Below are 22,302 nucleotides of genomic sequence, written 5' to 3' on the forward strand. Positions count from 1 at the left end.
TGAAGATTTAGGGCTAGAGCCTGGAACTCGTACCCATATTTAGAAGCAGTAAGGCACAGATCCTCAAAAGTACCAAGGCATCCAACTCCCAGTGATTTCAATGAGAGGTAGGCATGTAAATATGTTTGGAGGTCTGGGCCTTTCTCCCTTGATTAACCTTACTGGCTGCAGTGAGGCTACTCATTTAAGTGCCTGCTGTCCATTCACCATCTGGCCTTTAGTTTAGTGGGCTCTTTTTATGTTTCCGTGGTTTAAATTTTCTGATCAGCTTAAGAACAATCATGCTGCTGTTACAATCACTGTGAGATTTACCACTGATTTCTATGGGAGAACATCTAGTGCCTACTGAAAACAATATGTCGACATCCACGTATCTTCCACTTCCAGAACTTCATTCTCTCAGCCAAGATAATCATCATCAAAAGGGTGTGTTTCTAGTAGGATTCTGCAGGGATCGGTTCTTGGTCCTGTGCTATTTAACATTTTTATTAGTGACACTGGCAGACCAACCAACCTGTGTATGACGCATAACAATTTAACAAGAGGCATTACAGTCGTATCAGGATAATTCACTTGTGCGTGAATTTCAAACAGATATACTAGACAAGCGGTCATTAACCCATTCATTTGTAGTAATAGAAATCAAGGGTAGATGCTAAGTGTATTTGTGTGTGTTTATCTATATCCCATTAGACGTTTTACATTGTAACCAAATTAGCTTGTAGATGCTAATTCCCTTTCATATCTTAATCGCCTTACATTATGTGTGTTGTGTATTTGGTTGTCATGGTAATAGAATCTTGTGTTGCTATGGCAACTGAGTCAGACTATTAGGGGACAGCCCAGCCTGTTTGGCTGGCTGTTGGTTAGTTCTATGAGTAGCAATAAATGGCTGCTCCAAGGTGGTGGGTCAGTGTGTGCTCAACAGAGAAGGATCCTCAGTCACATGCTGTGCTCAAAACACTTGGCAGCACATTTCAGCTATAAAAAATGAAATGTTGGGCCAGTTATAACTCTCTTCTTTTCTTTTCTTTATAAATTTTAATTAGTTTACTAAGGATTGGCTGACAGCATGATATTTGGGTAAGATCTGAAATACATATTGACCTGAGGGTAAGTTTCTGATCCTTTGGGATTGGTAGAACCTTAAATGTGGTGCACAGGGTTTTCAATAACCTCTCACTATATTAGGTCTGTTTGCCTAGATAGGAGCCAAGGACTGGAATGCTTAAAGGGGATTGTCTTTGGCTTCCTGTTAACCAGTATAGTACTATAGAAGCTCTTTTGATACTGGTTTGGTGACTTTAATTATAGGATAAATCGCCAGTTTGGGGGGACTACTTCTTGCAGTCTGCCCCGAGCGTGGCATTCTCAGTGTGGTCCATCCAGGCAACCAGTCACAGCCACACTGACACGATGGGGGACTCTATCCTGCGAAGCAGTGACTCTGAGAAAGATTTGGGGGTCATGGTGGATAATTAGCTGAACAAGAATTCCTGGTGTAACACTGTGTAAAGCAATCCTTGGATGCATAAACAGGGGAATCTTGATTAGGAGTAGAGAGGTCAACCTCTTATCAGGATGTTTATGCTCATTAGGTTCCAGTTCCAAACTTGGAAATGATTCATTATCTATACTATTTGACACTGATCTAGGGAATCTCTGCCATTTACTCCATTGGAGGGATTACCCATAGTTTATTTCTCCATTCCACTAATGTTGGTGTAGCTCTCCTCCAAACATGAGCTATCACGGATCTGGCTACTAGCAATAATTGAGTTATCAATGAGTCCTTCCTTGGATCAGTACCAAGTTTAGGCTGCAACTATGGGTTCCATAAGTGACCTAACTTTAGTAATCTTGAAAAATATATTTATTTTCCTCCAAAATATTGGCTTCTTGCTGTCCTAATATCTTAGGGCTTTCCCAGCATAAATGCAGGAAGGCTGCTATATCTCAGATATAGATAGGTTTCAGAGTAGCAGCCGTGTTAGTCTGTATCCGCAAAAAAAACAGGAGTACTTGTGGCACCTTAAAGACTAACAAATTTATTTTAGCATGAGCTTTCGTGAGCTAAAGCTCACTTCTTCGGATGCATAGAATGGAACACACAGACAGGAGATATTTATACATACAGAGAACATGAAAAGGTGGAAGTATGCATACCAACAGGCAGAGTCTAATCAATTGAGATGAGCTATCGTTAGCAGGAGGAAAAAAAACTTTTTGAAGTGATAATTAAGATGGCCCATAGAAGGTGTGAGGAGAACTTAACATAGGGAAATAGATTCAATTGGTGTAATGACCCAACCATTCCCAGTCTTTGTTTAGACCACAGTTAATAGTATCTAGTTTGCATATTAATTCAAGTTCAGCAGTCTCTCTTTGGAGTCTGTTTTTGAAGTTTTTTTGTTGCAAAATTGCCACCTTCAAGTCTGTCACTGAGTGGTTAGAAAGGTTGAAGTGTTCTCCCACTGGTTTTTGAATGTTATGATTCCTGATGTCAGATTTGTGTCCATTTATTCTTTTGCGTAGAGACTGTCCGGTTTGGCCAATGTACATGGCAGAGGGGCATTGCTGGCACATGATGGCATATATCACGTTGGTAGATGTGCAGGTGTACGAGCCCCTGATGGTGTGTCTGATGTGATTAGGTCCTGTGATGGTGTCACTTGAATGGATATGTGGACAGAGCTGGCATCAGGCTTTATTGCAAGGATAGGTTCCTGGGTTAGTGTTTATGTTGTATGGTGTGCGGTTGCTGGTGAGTATTTGCTTCAGGTTGGGAGGCTGTCTATAAGCGAGGACTGGCCTGTCTCCCAAGATCTGTGAGAGTGAGGGATCATCTTTAAGGATAGGTTGTAAATCTTTGATGATGCGCTGGAGAGGTTTTAGTTGGGGGCTGTAGGTGTTGGCTAGTGGTGTTCTGTTATTTTCTTTTTTAGGCCTGTCCTGTAGTAGGTGGCTTCTGGGTACTCTTCTGGCTCTGTCAATCTGTTTTTTCACTTCAGCAGGTGGGTATTGTAGGTTTAAGAATGCTTGATAGAGATCTTGTAGGTGTTTATCTCTGTCCGAGGGATTGGAGCAAATACGGTTGTATCTTAGAGCTTGGCTGTAGACAATGGATCGTGTGGTGTGTCCGGGATGGAAGCTGGAGGCATGTAAGTAAGTATAGCGGTCAGTGGGTTTCCGGTATAGGGTGGTATTTATGTGACCATCGTTTATTAGCACAGTAGTGTCTAGGAAATGGACCGCTTGTGTGGATTGGTCTAGGCTGAGGTTGATGGTGGGATGGAAATTGTTAAAATCTCGGTGGAATTCCTCGAGGGCTTCTTTTCCATGAGTCCAGATGATGAAGATGTCATCAATGTAGCGCAAGTAGAGTAGGGGTGTTAGGGAACGAGAGTTAAGGAAGCGTTGTTCTAAGTCAGCCATAAAGATGTTGGCATACTGACGGGCCATGCGGGTACCCATAGCAGTGCCACTGACTTGAAGATATATATTGTCCCCAAATGTGAAATAGTTGTGGGTGAGGACAAAGTCACAAAGTTCAGCCACCAGGTTAGCCGTGATATTATCGGGGATACTGTTCCTGATGGCTTGTAGTCCATCTTCGTGTGGAATGTTAGTGTAGAGGGCTTCCACATCCATAGTGGCCAGAATGGTGTTTTCTGGAAGATCATTGATGGATTGTAGTTTCCTCAGGAAGTCAGTGGTGTCTCGAAGATAGCTGGGAGTGCTGGTAGCATAGGGCCTGAGGAGAGAGTCCACATAGCCAGACAATCCTGCTGTTAAAGTACCAATGCTTGAGATGATGGGGCGTCCAGGATTTCCAGGTTTATGGATCTTGGGTAGCAAATAGAATACACCTGGTCGGGGTTCCAGGCATGTGTCTGTATAGATCTGTTCCTGTGCTTTCTCAGGGAGTTTTTTGAGCAGATGGTGTAGTTTCTTTTGGTAATCATCAGTGGGATCAGAGGGTAATGGCTTGTAGAATGTGGAGTTAGAGAGTTGCCTGGCAGCCTCTTGTTCATATTCCGACCTATTCATGATGATGACAGCACCTCCTTTGTCAGCCTGTTTGATTATGATGTCAGAGTTGTTCTTGAGGCTGTTGATGGCATTGTGTTCAGCACGGCTTAGGTTATGGGGCAAGTGATGTTGCTTTTCCACAATTTCAGCCCGTGCACGGTGACGGAAGCAATCTATGTAGAAGTCTAGTCTGTTGTTTCGACCCTCTGCAGGAGTCCATGCAGAATCCTTTTTATTATAGCGGTGGTAGGAAGGATTCTGTGGGTTAGTATGTAGTTCAGAGGTGTGTTGGAAGTATTCTTTGAGTCGGAGACGGCGAAAGTAGGATTCTAGGTCACCGCAAAACTGTATCATATTCGTGGATCTGGAAGGACAAAAGGAGAGTCCCCGAGATAGGATAGATTCTTCTGCTGGGCTAAGAGAATAGCTGGAAAGATTAACAATATTGTTGGGTGGGTTAAGGGAGCTATTGTTGTGGCTCCTTGTGCCATGTAGCAGTTTAGACAGTTTAGTGTCCTTTTTCTTTTGTAGAGAAGCAAAGTGTTTGTATGTGTTTTTAGCCTTCCTCCACAGGTTTTCCCATTGTTCCAAGTGATATCTGGTTTTAGACTCTTTCCCCCATTTTCCCATAAATGCACTCTTGTCTTCCAGATATATGGGTAGTAATTCATTGTAATAGGGGGGTCGCACATTTCATGACTTCTCTAGGCCTACCTCATTGCATACAATAGGGGCTCCTTGCATGCCTTCATTTCCCCTACTGGCTTCTTGTTTCCCCCAATCCTCCTCCAACAGGTGTTTTTCCCCTGCCATCCTCCTTCCCCCATTATAGCGTCCCCCTTTTTCTCCCCCATTCCCTCCATGTGCGCAACCCCATTCCCACCTTTCCCCCACATTGCCTCTTAGCACTCCCCCTAGTTATTTGTTTTCTTTCTGTCTTGCTAGCAAGTCATGCCAGGTGTCAGGATGTTAAACTATAGTGGGAAGATGGGCAGAGATGCGATGGAGTATTGTCACGATGAAAGGCTTTAATAGCACCATGTATGATCTATGGAGAATTGCAGAGGTGGTTGTCACTATGGCAGTGCTAATCAGATGGCTGGAGCTTTATGTGTCCCACATTTTTCCCCTTTTGGTTTTCTGATTTCCCCTAAAATCATCAGGGGATGCCTAAAACATTCCCTGAAGTTTTGGAATTGATCAGATGTGGCATTCCATACTTTTTGCGTTACAGACAGACAGAGAAATGCTGTTGAGTTGAGTGCGAGACCTTCAAAAACTCAGACAACCATGGGGAAATAAGTCTCTTTGAGATATCCTTTCCCTTAAATAATGGATCTGTTAACATTCTGCTAAAACTTGGGCTTCCGGCACTGGATTATGTCGGAATCCATGGCAACTTCCTTGCCTATGAAGTCAAAAGACTTGGGTTGTGCTGGGCAAAATGGTGAGCAACTCTAAATGAAGGGATGTTTGCTGGAATTGATCTGCCTCCAACCCAATGGAGCAGAATTCTTCTCTATTCTATAACATTCTATTCTAAACTAGTACAGCTGGGTCTACTCTATTCTATTGTTGTACAGGTGGGTTTATTCTATTCTATTCTAGGACTAAAAGTAAGATTTTTAAAGGTATTTAGGGGGCTAGTGGCATTTTCAAAAGAATCAAGCTGCCCTAACCCCTTTGTAATCAATGGGTTTTAGTCACCCAGGGCTTTTGAAAATCTTACTTGGTGCGTAAACGTCTTTAAAAATCTTCCCCTAATTCACTGACACCCCCTGCTGCTGCCTACGTACATCCAGGTGTCAGTTCAGTGCACTGCTCTCTGCCATTGGGTGAACAGCTCAGCCTACACACGCAACAAGGTGTACAGACCCCTGGTAGCTATCCCATCACTGCTGCTCCTGACCTGGCTGGCAAAATCAGGAAGAAAATCATACTAATGGAGATGCTTATCCCAGGCCCCTCACAGACACCATACGTTCCCATCTTCCTGTTGAGCTGGAATGTAGAAATTTGTGGACTCTGATTGTACATTGGATGTGGAATATAAAATGAGACCAAAATTGAACTTTGACCTTTAAGTCAGAGCTCACCAAAAGAATATCAGAATATTGAGCTATGCTCTTGGCTCAAATATATTAAAGTGAATGTGAGCGACTTGGCACGACCGTGCCTGCTTGTTCCAACCACTACACCTCACTCCCCTCCTCAAACTGCATAAGCCCAACAAGTCCCGACTCCTATGTCCAGCGATAACCACTTGATCAGACTGATCTCTCAGTGGCAGGAAGAGCACCCAGGAGTCCTGGGATTTACAATGTTTCTGAGGCCAGATGAATACCCAGTTCATCCTCTGTGTCCTGGATATCCCCCTTGTGTCAGCACCAGTCAACACTGCAAACGTTCCCAGCCTGTTGAGTGTGGGTGGCTAAAAACAAACATGAACCAACTGAAGCATGTTGTGAACTTGTTAATGATTCCCCTTGTGACGGGAACACCAAAGCTCTGGGGAACCGACTTCTTGATCAGACCCAGTAAAGCTCAGGGGGATTTCAGAGAGTTTTTCCTCTCAGCACCTGTTCAGATATTATACGTAGGAAGGATTTCTGAGAACGTGTCATTTCTGGAACTAGGGCCACTTCACCTGCCAGTCAGAAGGGCAATGAACATCTCTAAGATGTGACTTCCCCACGCCATCCTCAATCATAAGGAGGCAGCCAGCTCTGAGATCACAGGCACAGTAGTTTTGTGAGGTAATGACTCTTATTGCAGAAAATCTGCAACATTCTATTAGTGATAGGCATTATAATTGCAGGGGGAGGAGGTGGGTGCGTATATCTTTGGATATAAGGTTTTATTTTTAGAGGAGCAAAAGTGAGTGAGGAGAACAGCAAACAGAGACTTCCCCTGTCTGGGCCTCGTTTCCCAATTCTAAACCAGGGATAATGAAAGTGACCTTCTTTGTAAAGTGCTTTGAGATCTACATATGAAAAACACTAAAAAGAGGTAAGAATTATTAAAATTGAAAAATGTTATTTGTTTCCCAAAAAAGGAATCAAAATGAAAATTCCATGCAGAATTTGAAATTTGGAAAAAAACCATGTTTAAAATTGAAATGAAAACTTGGATTTCAATATCAGGGAAATACAATTTCTTTGCTTATTTAATCACTTTTTTTTTCCAAAAAAACAAATATTTCATTGATGTGGTTTTTTGGGACTATCTAGTGAGGATCTAGCTCTCTCCCATTTAGCATCTGAGACCCCCAGGAGGAAGCGCTTTCCTTGTGATCCACAATCTTCCCTACACTGGACCCCTAGGACGCATCAGGAATCTGTGGACCATCAGAGGTGTGCCCCATAAGGGCTGCAGGAAGATGAATGGAGACACTGGTTAGCAGAGGGCTTGTCTCAATGTGTAGACTGTTCCTCTTCACTCCCAAGGACCGCAGGACTGGCGATGACCACCGGTGGAGCTCACAAGTTCTGCTGAAACAGAGTTAATCAAAAAAGGGCCTGAGGGGAGAGTGGAATTTAGTAAACAAAGGCAATTACCAAGCAAGTGTTTTTTTTTGTTAAGATGGAGTTAATATTCATTTGATATCAGTAATGTAGTGGGATTATATCATAATCATTATCATCATTGTTTCTTCTGCAGGCACATTTTGCAAGTAATAAATGGAGAAGAATCTCACCACTCCAGTAACAGAATTTGTCCTCTTGGGTCTCACTCAGAATCCTAAGCTGCAGTGATTCCTCTTTGTGATTTTCTTCATCATCTACGTGAACACTTGGCTGGGAAACTTCACCATCATCACCACCGTGATCACCGACAGCCAGCTCCACACCCCCATGTACTTCCTGCTGGCCAACTTGGCTTTCTTGGATGTCAGTGAATCATCAGTAAATGCTCCAAAATTGCTCTCAGGTCTCCTCACCCAGAGTAAAACCATCTCATTCAATGAGTGCATCCTCCAGATGTTCTTCTTCCACTTCATTGGAGGCGCTATGGTCTTTTTACTTGTGGTGATGGCTGCCGATAGGTATGTGGCCATCTATAAACCACTGAGATACATGACTATCATGAACCGGGGTGTGTGTGTGGTGTTAGTGTTAAATGCATGGCTGGGTGGATTGGTTCACTCTGCTGTTCAGCTTGGACTGCTCCTCCAGTTACTGTTCTGTGGTCCAAATGTCCTGGACAATTTCTACTGTGATATCCCGCAAGTCATCAAACTGGCCTGCACCGACACTCACTTGGTTGAATGGCAGATGGTCTTCAATGCTGGAGTGCTGCTCATAATAATATTCATCATTCTGCTGATTTCCTACACTGTCATCTTAGTCAAGATCAGGACACATGTCATGGAAGGGAAGCACAAGGCTCTGTCCACTTGTGGAACCCAGATTACTGTGGTGTGTTTACAATTCATTCCCAGCATCTTCATTTATGCTTGGCCCTTCAAGCAGTTCAGGCTGGACAAGGTGATATCCGTCATTTACACTGTAATCACCCCGATGCTGAACTTGATGATCTACACGTTGAGAAATGCCGAGATGAAGAAGGCCATCAGGAGACTGATGAGGAGAATGCTCTTCTCGGGGAGGGAAAGAGAGACATAACTGATCTTCCAATCTTACATTTTGTTAAAAATCTAATTTGTGCACTGTATCAGACAGCAGATATATGTGGCATGTGAAAAGTTTGTGGAGTAAAAAGAGATCAAATACTGCACACTCAAGAGAATCTGTGCTCACAAACACATTATAGACTGAGGGCAAGAACTTCCATGTAAGTAAAAAAAGCAGTCTGTATAAATAAGACATAGCTCCATGAGGGTAAATGGGTCAGTTCCCAGTGGGAGGAAATGGGGGCATCCTTCCTAATTGGCTTCCACCAGTTGGGCTTTTGACACTGAGAATTGCTGGCTGAAATCCCTCTAAGAATGATTTCAACTAATGAGGAACTCATGAAAATCAGTTCCTTCTCCAAAAAAAGATCTGTTCAGTAAATTGTGTATCAGAACTAATGTACTGATTGTGGTGAGGAAATTACTATAAAATATTCCAGCACAATCTTTTGCTTTATGGCTTATTCTTTTCTTCCTTTTACATACATACCATTTATCAACATTGATCATGTGACTTCATATCAGAGTGCTTTAATAACACTGAAATATTATTCTAAGAATTAATTGGTTTCAATTTTGTTATATAAGATTTATATTTCTGTCTATGACTTCACAGGTTAAATTAAATTAGTCTTTGGTGGCCTTTTCTGCTAATCATGATATAAGAGTGCAGTTATAAATAGAGGAGGGAAACATTTTTTCTTGGATTTGTTATAGTGTCCTTTTCACTGGCAATCTAGAAATAATATTATAAAATGTTTTCATATATTTTCTAGATTTTTATTTTCAAGGAAAAAAGCAACTTTCTTTCCTAAATATATTTAGATTCAAATTTTTCTACATTTCCTCCTTTTTTCTAAGAAATAAATAAAGAAAGAAAGAAAGAAAGAAAGAAAGAAAGAAAGAAAGAAAGAAGCAGTTATGAGATTTTTACAATACGAGGAAAACAAATAAAAATAGATGTGTTAACTTTTCCAAGAAAATTTGGCTTTTTTTCCTTTCCCAAGCAGTTCTATATTTTCAGATTTGATGTACTAAAGAAAGTTCTGTAGTGAAAAGTAGTTAAAAAGGGTCTCTCTTTCCTGAAAAGATGGACCCTCCATGTGTATCAAAATTGGCTTTTCAGATCCAAAATGAATTATGACTATTTAGACTCCTGTAAGATCTCCTAACCAATGTGGCTCTAAGAAAATAGCTAGCAGCTACTTCTGGCAGTAACATCTTAAAAAAACACTGTTAATGAATTTCAAATCAAGTACACCTGTATATAATGAATGAAGACAACAGGAATGTAAAAAAAATAATAAATGAATGGTTTTCAGCAGAACTGAGTGGGGGCAGAGAATGAGGAGGACGGGGCTACAAAGGAGCACTGAGACAGGGTGTGAAGGGGACAAAAACATTTTTAAATATGTTGAAAACATTATGTATCATAAATATTTCTTTAGTGGCATGAGGATTTTAAAATAAGGTGGCTTTTTACTGAAATTAGAAAATAAAGTGAAAATATTCTAATACGTTTTTGAGAATTTTTGGAGCATAAAAATAAAAAGCATAAAATCAAAATATAATTAATTCACTCTATGGGTTTACTATTCTTCGCCTTTTTCTCTTCCTCTCTTTCATTTCTCATTTGAAAAAGGGGAGAAAATACAAAAAGATTAAAAGGGGGCAGTAGTAAAAAACCAACAAAAGAAAAAAAACTGAAAAATCAAAACCTAATCATTTTAGTCAAATATGTCACAAATATTTATTTTTAAAAGAATACGTTATTTTTGAAACCTTTGAAATGCAAATGTTGAAAATTTTTGTGAAATATTTTGTCTATAACTAGGTTAAAAAGAATTAGATACATTCATAGAGGATATGTCCATCAATGGCTATTAGCTAAGATGGTCAGGGATGCAACCTCATGCTCTGGGTGTCTCTAAGCTACGGACTGCAAGATGCTGGGAGTGGACAACAGGGAATGGACCACTTGATAATTGCCATGTCCTGTTCATTTCCTTTGGGGCATCTGGGATTTGCCACTACTGAAGAACAGGATACTAGGCTAGATCGACCATTGGTCTGACCTAGTATGGTAGTTCTTATATTTAAAACTTTTAAGGAGTTAAATTGTTGTTTGACTGTGAAAATTTATTAAGCAAAGAAAGGCCTCTTCTTAGTCAAACGATCTGCAATCCAGGTGTATCAGTGATTTTCAGTGGGACTTGTGCTCCTAAAATCTTAGAATCATAGAATCATAGAATATCAGGGTTGGAAGGGACCTCAGGAGGTCATCTAGTCCAACCCCCTGCTCAAAGCAGGACCAATCCCCCACTAAATCATCCCAGCCAGGGCTTTGTCAAGCCTGACCTTAAAAACCTCCGAGGAAGGAGATTCCACCACCTCCCTAGGTAACCCATTCCAGTGCTTCACCACCCTCTTAATGAAAAAGTTTTTTCCTAATATCCAACCTAAACCTCCCCATCACTCCTTGTTCTGTCATCTGCTAGCACTGAGAACAGGTAGTTGAAAGCAGCTATCAAGTCCTCCCTCACTCTTCTCTTCTGCAGATCAAATAATCCCATTTCCCTCAGCCTCTCCTCATAAGTCATGCGCTCCAGCCCCCTAATCATTTTTGTTGTCCTCTGCTGGATTTTTTCCAATTTTTCCACATCCTTCTTCTAGTGTGGGGCCCAAAACTGGACACGGTACTTCAGATGAGGCATCACCAATGTTGAATAGAGGAGAATGATCACATTCCTCGATCTGCTGGTAATGCCCCTACTTATACAGCCCAAAATGCCATTAGCCTTCTTGGCAACAAGGACACACTGTTGACTCATATCCAGCTTCTCATCCACTGTAACCCCTAGGTCCTTTTCTGCAGAACTGCTGCCCAGCCATTCAGTCCCTAGTCTGTAGCAGTGCTTGGGATTCTTCCATCCTAAATGAAGGACTCTGCACTTGTCCTTGTTGAACCTCATCAGATTTCTTTTGGCCCAATCCTCCAATTTGTCTAGGTCCCTCTGTATGCTATCCCTAACCTCCAGCATATCTACCACTCCTCCCAGTTTAGTGTTATCTGCAAACTTGCTGAGGGTGCAGTCCACACCATTCTCCAGATTATTAATGAAGATATTGAACAAAACCGGCCCCTGGACTGACCCTTGGGGCACTCCACTTGATACCATCTGCCAACTAGACATGGAGCCACTGATCACTTCCTGTTGAGCCCGATGATCTAGCCCAGCTTCTGTCCACCTTATAGTCCATTCATCCAGCCCATACTTCTTTAACTTGCTGGCAAGTATACTGTGGGAGACGGTATCAAAAGCTTTGCTAAAGTCAAGGAATAACACATCCACGGCTTTCCCCTCATCCACAGAGCCAGTTATCTCATCACAGAAGGCAATTAGGTTAGTGAGGCATGACTTGCCCTTGGTGAATCCATGCTGGCTGTTCCTGATCACTTTTCTCTCCTCTAAGTGCTTCAGGATTGATTCCTTGAGGACCTGCTCCCTCCATGATTTTTCCAGGGACTGAGGTGAGGCTGACTGGCCTGTAGCCATTGATCACTACCCATTGAGCCTGTTAAGTGCTTTTGAAATTCCATGTTTATCTGCTGTAGTGATGGAGACCATATAGTTAGCACCTACATAGATAAATCCATAGAGAACCTTGGAGAACAGTATAGCTGGTGTAAAGCCCAAGACGTCAACCAATTTAGATTCTGTTGCAAAACAATTCTAAAGTGAAGGGACCTTTCCTGGAATTGGCCTGCCCACAACCTTCCAGGTTAGAAATCTTTTCTATTCTATCTTATTCTGTTCTAAACTAGTACACTTATGTCTATTCTGTTCTATTATAAACTAGCAGAGGTGGGTCTATTCTATTATATTCAAAGCACAAATAAGGATGTTATCAGAGTTGATACTGATCTATTCAGTAAAATTAGGAAATAGAATATTCCTGTTGAGATGTTTTATACCAGGTCCCACACAAAAAAGTACCATGTTCCTTTTCAGCTGGAATGTTGAAATTTGGGAACCCTGATTGGCTGCTGAGTCCAAAATGAGACCAAATTTGAATTTGACCATTCAGTCAGAGATCATCGAAAAGTCATTAGTATTTTCATCTCCCCATCAACTCACTTTCTGGAACTGGCCTAAACCCAAGAAATCCAGACTAATTTTCTTCAGTTCTAACCCTTTGATCAGATTTATATCTCACAGTGAGGAAGAGAACCCAGGAGTCATGGGATTTATACTACTGCTGGGTATAAAAGGTAGGTGAACAGTTTTTCTAATATTGGCTTGGGTTCTTAGAGGAGTCTAAGTGAGTTAGGAGGAGAACAGCCCACAGAGCATTTACTTCTAAAACTATCAAAGATATTTGTAAGACTAGCCCTGTCTGACAAGGCTTTTCCTTAGACAGCAGCGCTATGCTGCTCTGATCTGTAAGATGTTAATTCTGGAGCAGACTGGAGCCAGGAAGTGAAAACTGGAAAAAGCCCAGGGAAGTGCCCCTATCTGTAGATGAAACCTGAGTGAGATTGTCTGCACCCACTTGCCTTATTCTACTTTGAAAATCCAAGACCAAGAGTAGATGCGAGTTATGGAGGGTCCCAGAAGTTGTCTATAGCGTGGTAGAAATTGGACCCAAATCCCCAGAAGCTAAAGCCAGTGATTTACCCACAAAGCCATCCTCCCTCTCTCCCCATAGTAACAGAACACTGTCCTTTAAAGATGAGATTTTTGGTGCTGGTTAACATGCGTTGCAGGAAACAAAATATCCTGCTGAAATTGAGGTTTTCTCAAAACCCAAATACTGGGGAGGAAAATCTCTTATTCCATTTTTTATACCAGAAACTTTGAACTGGACATTTCCTTTCTTACTTTTTCAAGTGTAAGAAAAGTAAGCAAAAGTGTTTCCCCACTCCCTGCCACATACCACTTTCTCAGATATTTTTATTTTCCTTTCATTTTTACCTTTGGAGAAAATGAGGTAAAAGAAAAAAAGAGGGAGAAAACTGGGTCATGGAGAGATTGAAAGTGGCATAGCCAAGCAAAGAGTGTACTGGGGTGGAACTCAGAAAAGCTGTCTTCTAGTCCTGGCTCTGCAAGTTGTCTGCCAGTTAATTGGACAACTCGCTTCTCCTCTTTCTCTTTCAGTTTTCTCATCTGTAAAACTGGGATGATGATAGTGTCCTCTGCTGTAAGGTGCTTTGAGATGGAGGAAAAGCTCTGTAAAGAGGTAAGTATTATTAAAATTGAAAAAGATTTCCTGTTGCTTCCCAGAAAAAGGAAACAAAGTGAAAATTGCAATTAGAACTTTGATATTTGAAAAAAAATAGTTAAAATTGAAATGAAAACTTGGATTTGAATAGCAGTGAAATCCAAAGTTTCATTTTCTTTGCTTTAGAAAATAAACCATTTTTTAAAACAAAAACAAAACAAATATTTTATTGGTGTGTTTTGTTTTAAAAAATGACTCTTTCCATCAGCTCTAGAGATTTTCAAAAATGCTAATGGGAGTTCAGCATCCATAATTCAAGGCAGCTTTGAATGTTTCACTTTAGATGCATGCCTGGAAACCTTTATGTGTTTTCCAATGCTAATGTTTAAAGTTCAGCACCGCAATCCATTGGCACCGAAATAGAGCAACTTGATTTTTCAGAGATATTGAGCACATGCTATTCCTGCTGAAGTCAATCAGACTAAATTCCTTCTCTTTTTGTAGCCCCGAGAAAATGCCAAAGGGGTCAAAGGCCATCACTGTGTTAAAGTGGGTTACAGGTGTTCAGTACCTCTGGTAACCAGGCCATGAATTGGGCATCTGAAGCCTCAAAATTGGTAGTTCTTAAATTTTGCATTCAATCTCCCCTCCAATCTAGTGGGAATCTAGGTGGGATCTCCCTTCCATTTAGCATCTCTGACCTCTATGTTGAGAAGCCTTGAGCTCTGAGAATCTCCACCTAAGCATGCTCTCTCCACATCCACATTCTTCCCAACCCTGAACTTCTAGGTCCCCATCAGGAATCTGTGGACTATGGGAGGTCTTCACCAGCAGGGCTGCAGGACGGTTAATGGTGACAATGGTTGGCTGAGGGCTTGTTTGGGTGAGTAGTCCACTCCCAAGGACCCCAGAACTGGAGACAATCACTGGTGGAGCTCATAAGTTTCACTGAAGAAGAGTTATGCACTATTGGGGCTGAGGACACCGTGTGGAATTTAGCAAATAAAGGTAATTCCCAAACATATATTTTTAAAGGTGGAGTTTAATATTAATTTAATATCAGTAATGCACCGGGATTACATCATAATTATTATCATCACTCTTCCCTCTGCAGGCACACTTTGAAGCTAATAAATGGAGAAGAACCTCACCATCCCAGTGACAGAATATGTTCTCTGGGGCCTCACCCAAAGTCCTGAGCTGCAGTGATTCCTCTTTATGGTTTTTTTTCATAGTCTATGTGAGCACTTGGATGGGAAATTTCATCATCATCACAATCGTGATCACTGACCACCAGCTCCACACTGTGATACATCCACACTGTACTTCCTGAACAGATCTTCACTCCCTGTGTATCAGAATTCAGTTTTCAGATCCAAAAGTGAATTATAACTATCTATAGTCCTGTAAGCAGTGCTTAATTTGTGCCAGGGCTTGCCAGGGCTGAGCCCCAGCACTCTATGCTTGTCAATTCATAGCCCCGGCACCTCTGGGATTGCTGTATCAGTTATGAATGTAAAAAAATTGCTTGAGTCCCGGCACCTCTTTCATTACAAATTAAGCACTGCCTATTAAGATCTCCTGAACCAACACTGCTCTGAGAAAATAGTGACAAGCTAGTTCTGACAGTAATATCTTTAAAAAAAATCAGTGAATTTCAGATCAGTTACACCTAGATATAATGGATGAAGTCTATGGGAATATTAAAAAAAATAAGGAACTGGTATTTAGGGTGACCAGATAGCGAATGTGAAAAATCGGGACTGGGGTGGGGAGGTAATAGGAGCCTATATAAGAAAAAGACCCCAAAATCGGGACCATCCCTATAAAATCAGGACATCTGGTCTCCCTAATGGTATTCAACAGAGGTGAGTAGGGACAGAGAGTGATGAGGGTGGGGCTGCCCTGGCATCCTTGAGAGCAGCATGTGATGGGTACAGGGTTGCACAGGGATCACTGAAAGCAGCGTCTGAAAAGGACGTGGTTGTACAGGGCTCACGGAAGGGAGAGGTTGAAGGATAAGAGGATGCCCAGTGTTAAAGTTGGGCAGAGTGCTATAAGGACACCTCACTCTTTTTCCCTTGCCCAGTGACTATCCACTGTCATCATGAATGACTGTGAATTGCCAATATGAATGGCAATATCTAGTCTTCGCCTGGGTGATAGTGAGTATTGCTCTACCGCTTGGTTGGTGATGTGGTCACCTGAGATGGGGGAGACACAAGGTCATGTTCCTGCTCTATTGGAAGTTTAATTATTTATAAAAATAAATATTGAACAGCTTCAATAGGCGAGACAGAGAAGTACTCAGCCCAGACTATCCCATAGCCCAGTGTCAGGGTGTTTTCCTATAATGGGGGAGACCCTCATTCAATTCCTTTATTCTCATTAGATGGGCATTGAGGGGGAATGAATCCAGGTGTCTTACATTTTTGATGATTGCCATGTCACCACTGGGTAAGGCTTATGAGGGAGCACCCTACCACTACCACCATGCTGTTTGCCTTCTGTGGTTTTGGAAATATTTCATTTGCTTTTGGCAAAATGCCTGAAAGTCTAAACAAAATTTCTCAGGTTGATACAGAATGAAACACTTTGCTTTGACATTACCAATGTGTCAGTTTGTTTCGAGGTCAAAACTTCTTGGACTTTTCAATCACCAAAATGTTTTTTTTAAATGTTATTTTCTGTTTGACCTGAAACTGAACATTAATTTCAAATTTGTAAACAGCCAGTGAACCAAAAAAGTGCATTATTCACCCAACTCTACATGTAATGACTTGGCATGGTCAGAATCCAACAGGTTAGGTTTCTATTCTATTCTATTCTATTCTATTCTATTCTATTCTATTCTATTCTATTTTAAGCACTAAAAAGGCTCCCATCACTGTTGTTACTGAAAAAGCAACAAAGACTCCTGTGGCACCTTATAGACTAACAGACGTTTTGGAGCATGAGCTTTCATGGGTGGCTGCTGAGCCTCAGTACTGACATTTCAGGTCTGTGATTGTATATTGGCTGCTGAGCCCGAAAGCAGACAAACTTTGAACTTTGATCTTTTTGAATCATATCTCACCAAATGTTACCAGTTCTTCAGTAAAGCTCTTGGACAATATATGTCAAAGGGGCCCATGAGGGATCCAGAAATACAATTACCCCCTGCTCTAATCGTTGAGATCATTCCCTATCCAGAATTGACATGGAACCGAGAAGCCCTGAATTTTTTTCACTCCTTGTTTAGTTCTATCCTTCTCAGTGCCAGGAACAAAACCCAGCAGTCATGGGATTTCCTCAGCTTCGGAGGCCAGTCAAATATCCAGTTCTTCCACTGTATCCCAAGTAGCCTCTCAGCACAGGAAGAAATTTTCAAAGCCTCTAAAGTTTGCATGGCTAGAATAAACACATACAGAGACTGAAAAAATGCCATGAAGTTATTAATGACTCCTCTTGTGAACGAATCCCCAAATCTCCAAAGCAGCAACTTTCTTGGTTGTGCCTACCAAAGCTCAAGGGTATTTCAGACACTCTTTGCTCCCAGTATCAGCCTTAGTTGGGATAAATAAGCATATAAGGGAAAGATTTCTGGGGCTGTCCTCCTTGGGATGAGGTCTTCTTCCCCTGCTGCTCAGGACCACAATGATCAGCTCTGAGGTTTGACTTCCCGGGTCATTCTCGATCGTTTGGAGGCAGCTGGCTCTGAGATCACAGACACGGCAGGTCATGTAAGGTATTGACTCTTGATTCATAAAACCTGCAATGTGATACTAGGGATAGGTACTGTTATTATAAGGAGGACAGATGCTCAGAGACCCCACTGATAAAGAAAGAATGACCTGGTTGGGGAGATAACATTTAACACTCACAGAGTCATCTGAGTTCTTCCTGTGCCTAACTCTCTCAGACTAGGTTTCTCCCATGGCACGGCTGTAAGCTGCTCAGATCTGAGAGAGATATCACTGGGACAGTGTGAAGGTGTGAATGACAGTGAGAAAGAGCCCAGGGAAGTGTCCGGATATGCAGATAAAACCATAGTGAGATTCCCATTGTGGGCTTCTTGCTTTTAGAAAAGCTTACCTGTTTTAGCTGTCTAATAGCATTAGTCTGGGATTTCAAAGCTATCAGTATTTCAACAGGAGCTGGGCACCTAACTCCCTAAGTCTCCTTGGAAACTCCCAGCCTAAAAGTGCCTGAAATGTTCAAAAGCCATGTGTCTAACAGGGATCAAGGTGCAGCCCATGCTAATGCAGTGTGCTTCTCTATTTGATTGGCATGAGCATGGACAGAGATTTATGGGTCTCCTACAGCAGCTGACCTAATAGCTGTGGTCACTTAATTTGGCTCATGCTTTTACATCAAGATACCTTGAGTTCAGTCCTTGGACATGTCCCCTGTAAATCTCCAAAGCTTAAAAGCTGCATCAGAGTAGGGAGTCTCTGAGGTCTACAGGATGCTGGTGGACAATGCCTCCTCCCAACAATTTCACTGCCTTCCCCCAAAGTTATCCACCTCATCACCATTGTACCTTGAGTATTTCATGGTCATTAGAGGATTGAGCCTCACAGCCCTCCTGCCAATCAGGAGAGCTGCAGAATTACCCCCATTTCAGATAGGGAAACTAAGGCACCGAGTTTGTGATATTCAAAGGACTCTGGAGAGGTTAGGAATGCACTGATCAAAGGGAAGATGAAGTGGAATTGATCACTTAACTTCCTTATTCTCTGTTGAAAATCCCACACCAGGAGGGGATGTGAGTTATCCATGAGCACAAAGATTGTCTGTGGCAGGACAGAAATCGAACCTCATTCCTCTGAGCCCAAGACTAGTGGTTTACTCACAAAACCATCCCCCCACGCTGCTCAAAGCAATATCTTACTGCCATTTAGAGCTGGTTGACATTATTTTACAGAAACAGATGAATAAATAAGTAAATACATAATTCTGTCAACAAATTGTGGATGGGAAAATCTGTTTTAATATTTTTTTTAAAAAATCATCTGAATATTTCAGAGACAAATATTTGTTTCATGAAACCTTGAACCAAAAATTTCAGTCTTTACATTTTCAAGTGGGCAAAAAGTAAAGTAAAGCAATTTTTTCACCTTCTCACACTTTTTTCATCCCTCCTCCTCCTCCCCGCCCTTTTTCCAAATGGCAAACTAAAAATGGGAGAGAAAATGCATGAGAGGATATGGAGAATACAAACACCAAAAACTGAAAACTAGAATTTGTTTTTTTTCAAATGCTGAATCAAAATTAAAATATCAGTATGAAAGGGATCTAAAGAAAAATTGGGTTTTGAATAGAAATGAAATGAACACTAACATATTGTCACAATAAAAAAAAATCCCTGTGAAAAAAGTTTGAATAAAAAATATCATGTTTTTCCTTTGAAAGATTTTTCTGGAAATAATGTCTTTTTCAAGCAGCTCTAGATATTTTCCAAAATTTTAATGAAAATCGGGTGTCCACATCCTCTGGGTAGGTGCATACATGGACATCATTGTGTTCACAATTTTTAAATGCTGGTTCAGCATTTCAAGTTCAGCAGCAGAATCCACAGGCACCGAAACATAGTGACCCAACTTTTCTGCTCACCTCAGAAAAGATAAGTCAGTAAGATGGAATCTCTTTGGTGGATGAGCCACTATAAAGGGAAAAAGTTAATATGCTCAGCACCTCTGGTATTGAGGCCATACATTCAGCATCTGAATCCCATAATTTGGTGGCTCTCAGGTTTTTCCATTCCAGCTCCCATCCCATCTAGTTGGGACCTTACTCCCATTTAGCCATATAGGTAGGTCAATCTGGTCATAATGACCTTCTGACACTTGTTTGTGACCCTCAGGCTGAGAACTCCTGGACTCTGAGAATCTCTACCTAAGTGCAACCCTTTGCAACTCCTATCCTTCCCAATGCAGAACCTCTAGGCTCCAAGAAGACTCTACAGACCTTGGGAGCACTGCACCACCAGGGCTGCAGGAAGAGGAATTCAGACTGGAGTTAGCTAGTGCCTCTTTGATGAGCAAATCACTCCTCTTCACTCCCAAGCACCCCATGCAGATCCCCAATGGGGTAGCTCTTAGGGTCTTCCGAAGCAGGGTTCCCCTGCAGTGGTACTGTGAAGATAGTGTTTAGGAAAATCAGGAATTACCCATAACCAATGTCTTTCTTAAGGTGGAGTTAACATTGATTTAATATCAGTAATTTAAAGGTGGAAAAATATAAAAACATTTTATTAATTATTATTACTTTTCCTTCCGTTTCCAGGTATATTTTAAGGACACAAAATGGAGCAGAAGAACCTCACTGCCACAGTGACAGAATTTGTCCTTTTGAGCCTCACCCAAAGTCCTGAGCTGCAGCGATTCCTCTTCATCATCTTTTCCATAGTCTACCTGACAACCTGGCTGGGTAACTTCATCATCATCACCACCGTGATCTCCAACCACTGACTCCACACCCCGAGTACTTCCTGCTGGCCAACCTAGCTTTCATAGATATTAGTGATTCTACAGTCAGTGTGCCAAAGATGCTGTTGGGTCTCCTCTCCCAGCACAAAACCATCTCATACAATGAGTGCATCCTCCAGATGTTCTTCTTCCACTTCATTGCTGCTGCTATGGTCTTTTTACTTGTGGTGATGGCTGCCGATAGGTACGTGGCCATCCATAAACCATTGCAATACTTGACTCTTATGAACCGGGGTGTGTGTGTGGGGTTAGTGGCAGGCACATGGATGGGTGGACTGGCTCACTCTGCTATTCAGATTGGACTGGTCCTCCAGTTACCGTTCTGTGGGTCAAATGTCCTGGACAATTTCTACTGTGATATCCCACAAGTTGTCAAACTGGCCTGCACCGACACCTACCTGTTTGAGTTGCTTATGGTCTCCCAAAGTGGAGTACTTGCCATAATTATCTTCATCCTCCTGCTCATTTCATACACTATCATCTTAGTCAAGATAAGGACACACCTCAAGGAAGGGAAGCGCAAGGCTCTCTCCACCTGCGGAACGCAGATCATTCTTTTGTGTTTAATATTCATACCCTTCATATTCATCTATGCTCGACCCTTCTGGAAATTCCCCATAGACAAGGTGGTCTCTGTCCTTTACACTGTAATCACCCCAATGCTGAACCCTATAATCTACACACTGAGGAACACCGAGATGAAGAAGGCTATCAGGAGACTGATGAGCAGAATTCTCTTCTCAGGGAGGGAAATGAAGACGTACGTTTTTTTTTTAAATGATCACTTCTTAAAATTTTGTTTTTATCAAGTTTCATGAATTTGTTGCACAGTGTTAACAAATCTTATTCAGAATCTGTGTTTGTTCCCTGTATAAGAGTGTCACCCATGTGCTTTTAGTTCTATCATTAATATAGTGGAAGTAATACTTAACTCTTTTATGGTAGAACTAGAGGCCAGGGCCCCATTGTGCTGGATATGGTAAAAATCTCTCTTCCTTAAAGCTTACAATCCAAGGGCTAGACTATTCACTACCTGAAAACTTCGTTAACACAAAGCTAAAGCTGACTGTCAGTGCCTCTAGTACCTGTCTAGAAAGTCAAATGCCCATATATTTAAACCTCTGAGAATCAGGAAATACGGCCCCATAACCTTAACTCTGCCCCTGGAGCTGGCAGGAGCCACTGGGGATATTCTGTAAGAATGGTTCAGTCAGGAGCTGCTCTATAAGAAGTAACCACAAAGAATGATTAAACAAAGGTACCTTTTTTTCTTGTGTGGGTTGTCCCACAGATTACATCTACACTATTATCATTATTGTGCTAGTCCCAAGTGGTATGTCTTCACTGCAACTAAGAGTGAGCCTCTCAGCCCAGGTAGACAGACTAGTGTGCTAAAAACAGCTTTGTGGACTTGTGACATCAATAGATGCTCAGGCTATCCACCTGAGCTCAGACCCAGGGGATCTCCTACTACTCTCCTTGTTTCCAGGCTATCTTGTGACTGTGAATTTCACTGGCCAATTGCTAGTGCATGATGATCTGTGTTTTATGTTATATTACGGTATCTCAGTGACGCATTCAAGAACTAAGGTTTAAATGAAAAGAAACCCAAGCATTTTAAAGTACAGAAAATAACTCAAAAGACCTATTTAGGTCTTTGCAGGATCAGGGCCTTAGATTGTCGGTTCTTTATGGCAGGCCACTGTTTTTTTCCCCCTCTTTGTGCAGCTCCTAGCACAATAATTTGCAGTACAAATTATAAAGGGAAAAGAATGGACAGACAGACAGATAAGAAAGAAAGAAAGGTTATGTGTCAAAATGTGTGTGTGTGTGTGAGAGAGAGAATGAGATGGCATTTTGTGTGCCCTGAAGATCTGCCTCACTCAGACAAGGGCTGTGTCCAACCAGTCTCATGTCCCACCAATCACCCAACAGCTACTGCAT

The 22,302-nt window shown here is 41.6% G+C and overlaps 2 pseudogenes; both read left to right on the forward strand.

The window, feature by feature from the left end:
• Positions 1-1,063: 1,063 nt before the first annotated feature.
• On the forward strand, positions 1,064-8,657 carry LOC123346172 (annotated as a pseudogene).
• Positions 8,658-20,175: 11,518 nt separating this feature from the next.
• On the forward strand, positions 20,176-22,093 carry LOC123346811 (annotated as a pseudogene).
• Positions 22,094-22,302: the final 209 nt, after the last annotated feature.

The sequence above is a fragment of the Mauremys mutica genome, chromosome 12 (genome assembly GCF_020497125.1).
Source record: "Mauremys mutica isolate MM-2020 ecotype Southern chromosome 12, ASM2049712v1, whole genome shotgun sequence".
NCBI lineage: Eukaryota > Metazoa > Chordata > Testudines > Geoemydidae > Mauremys > Mauremys mutica.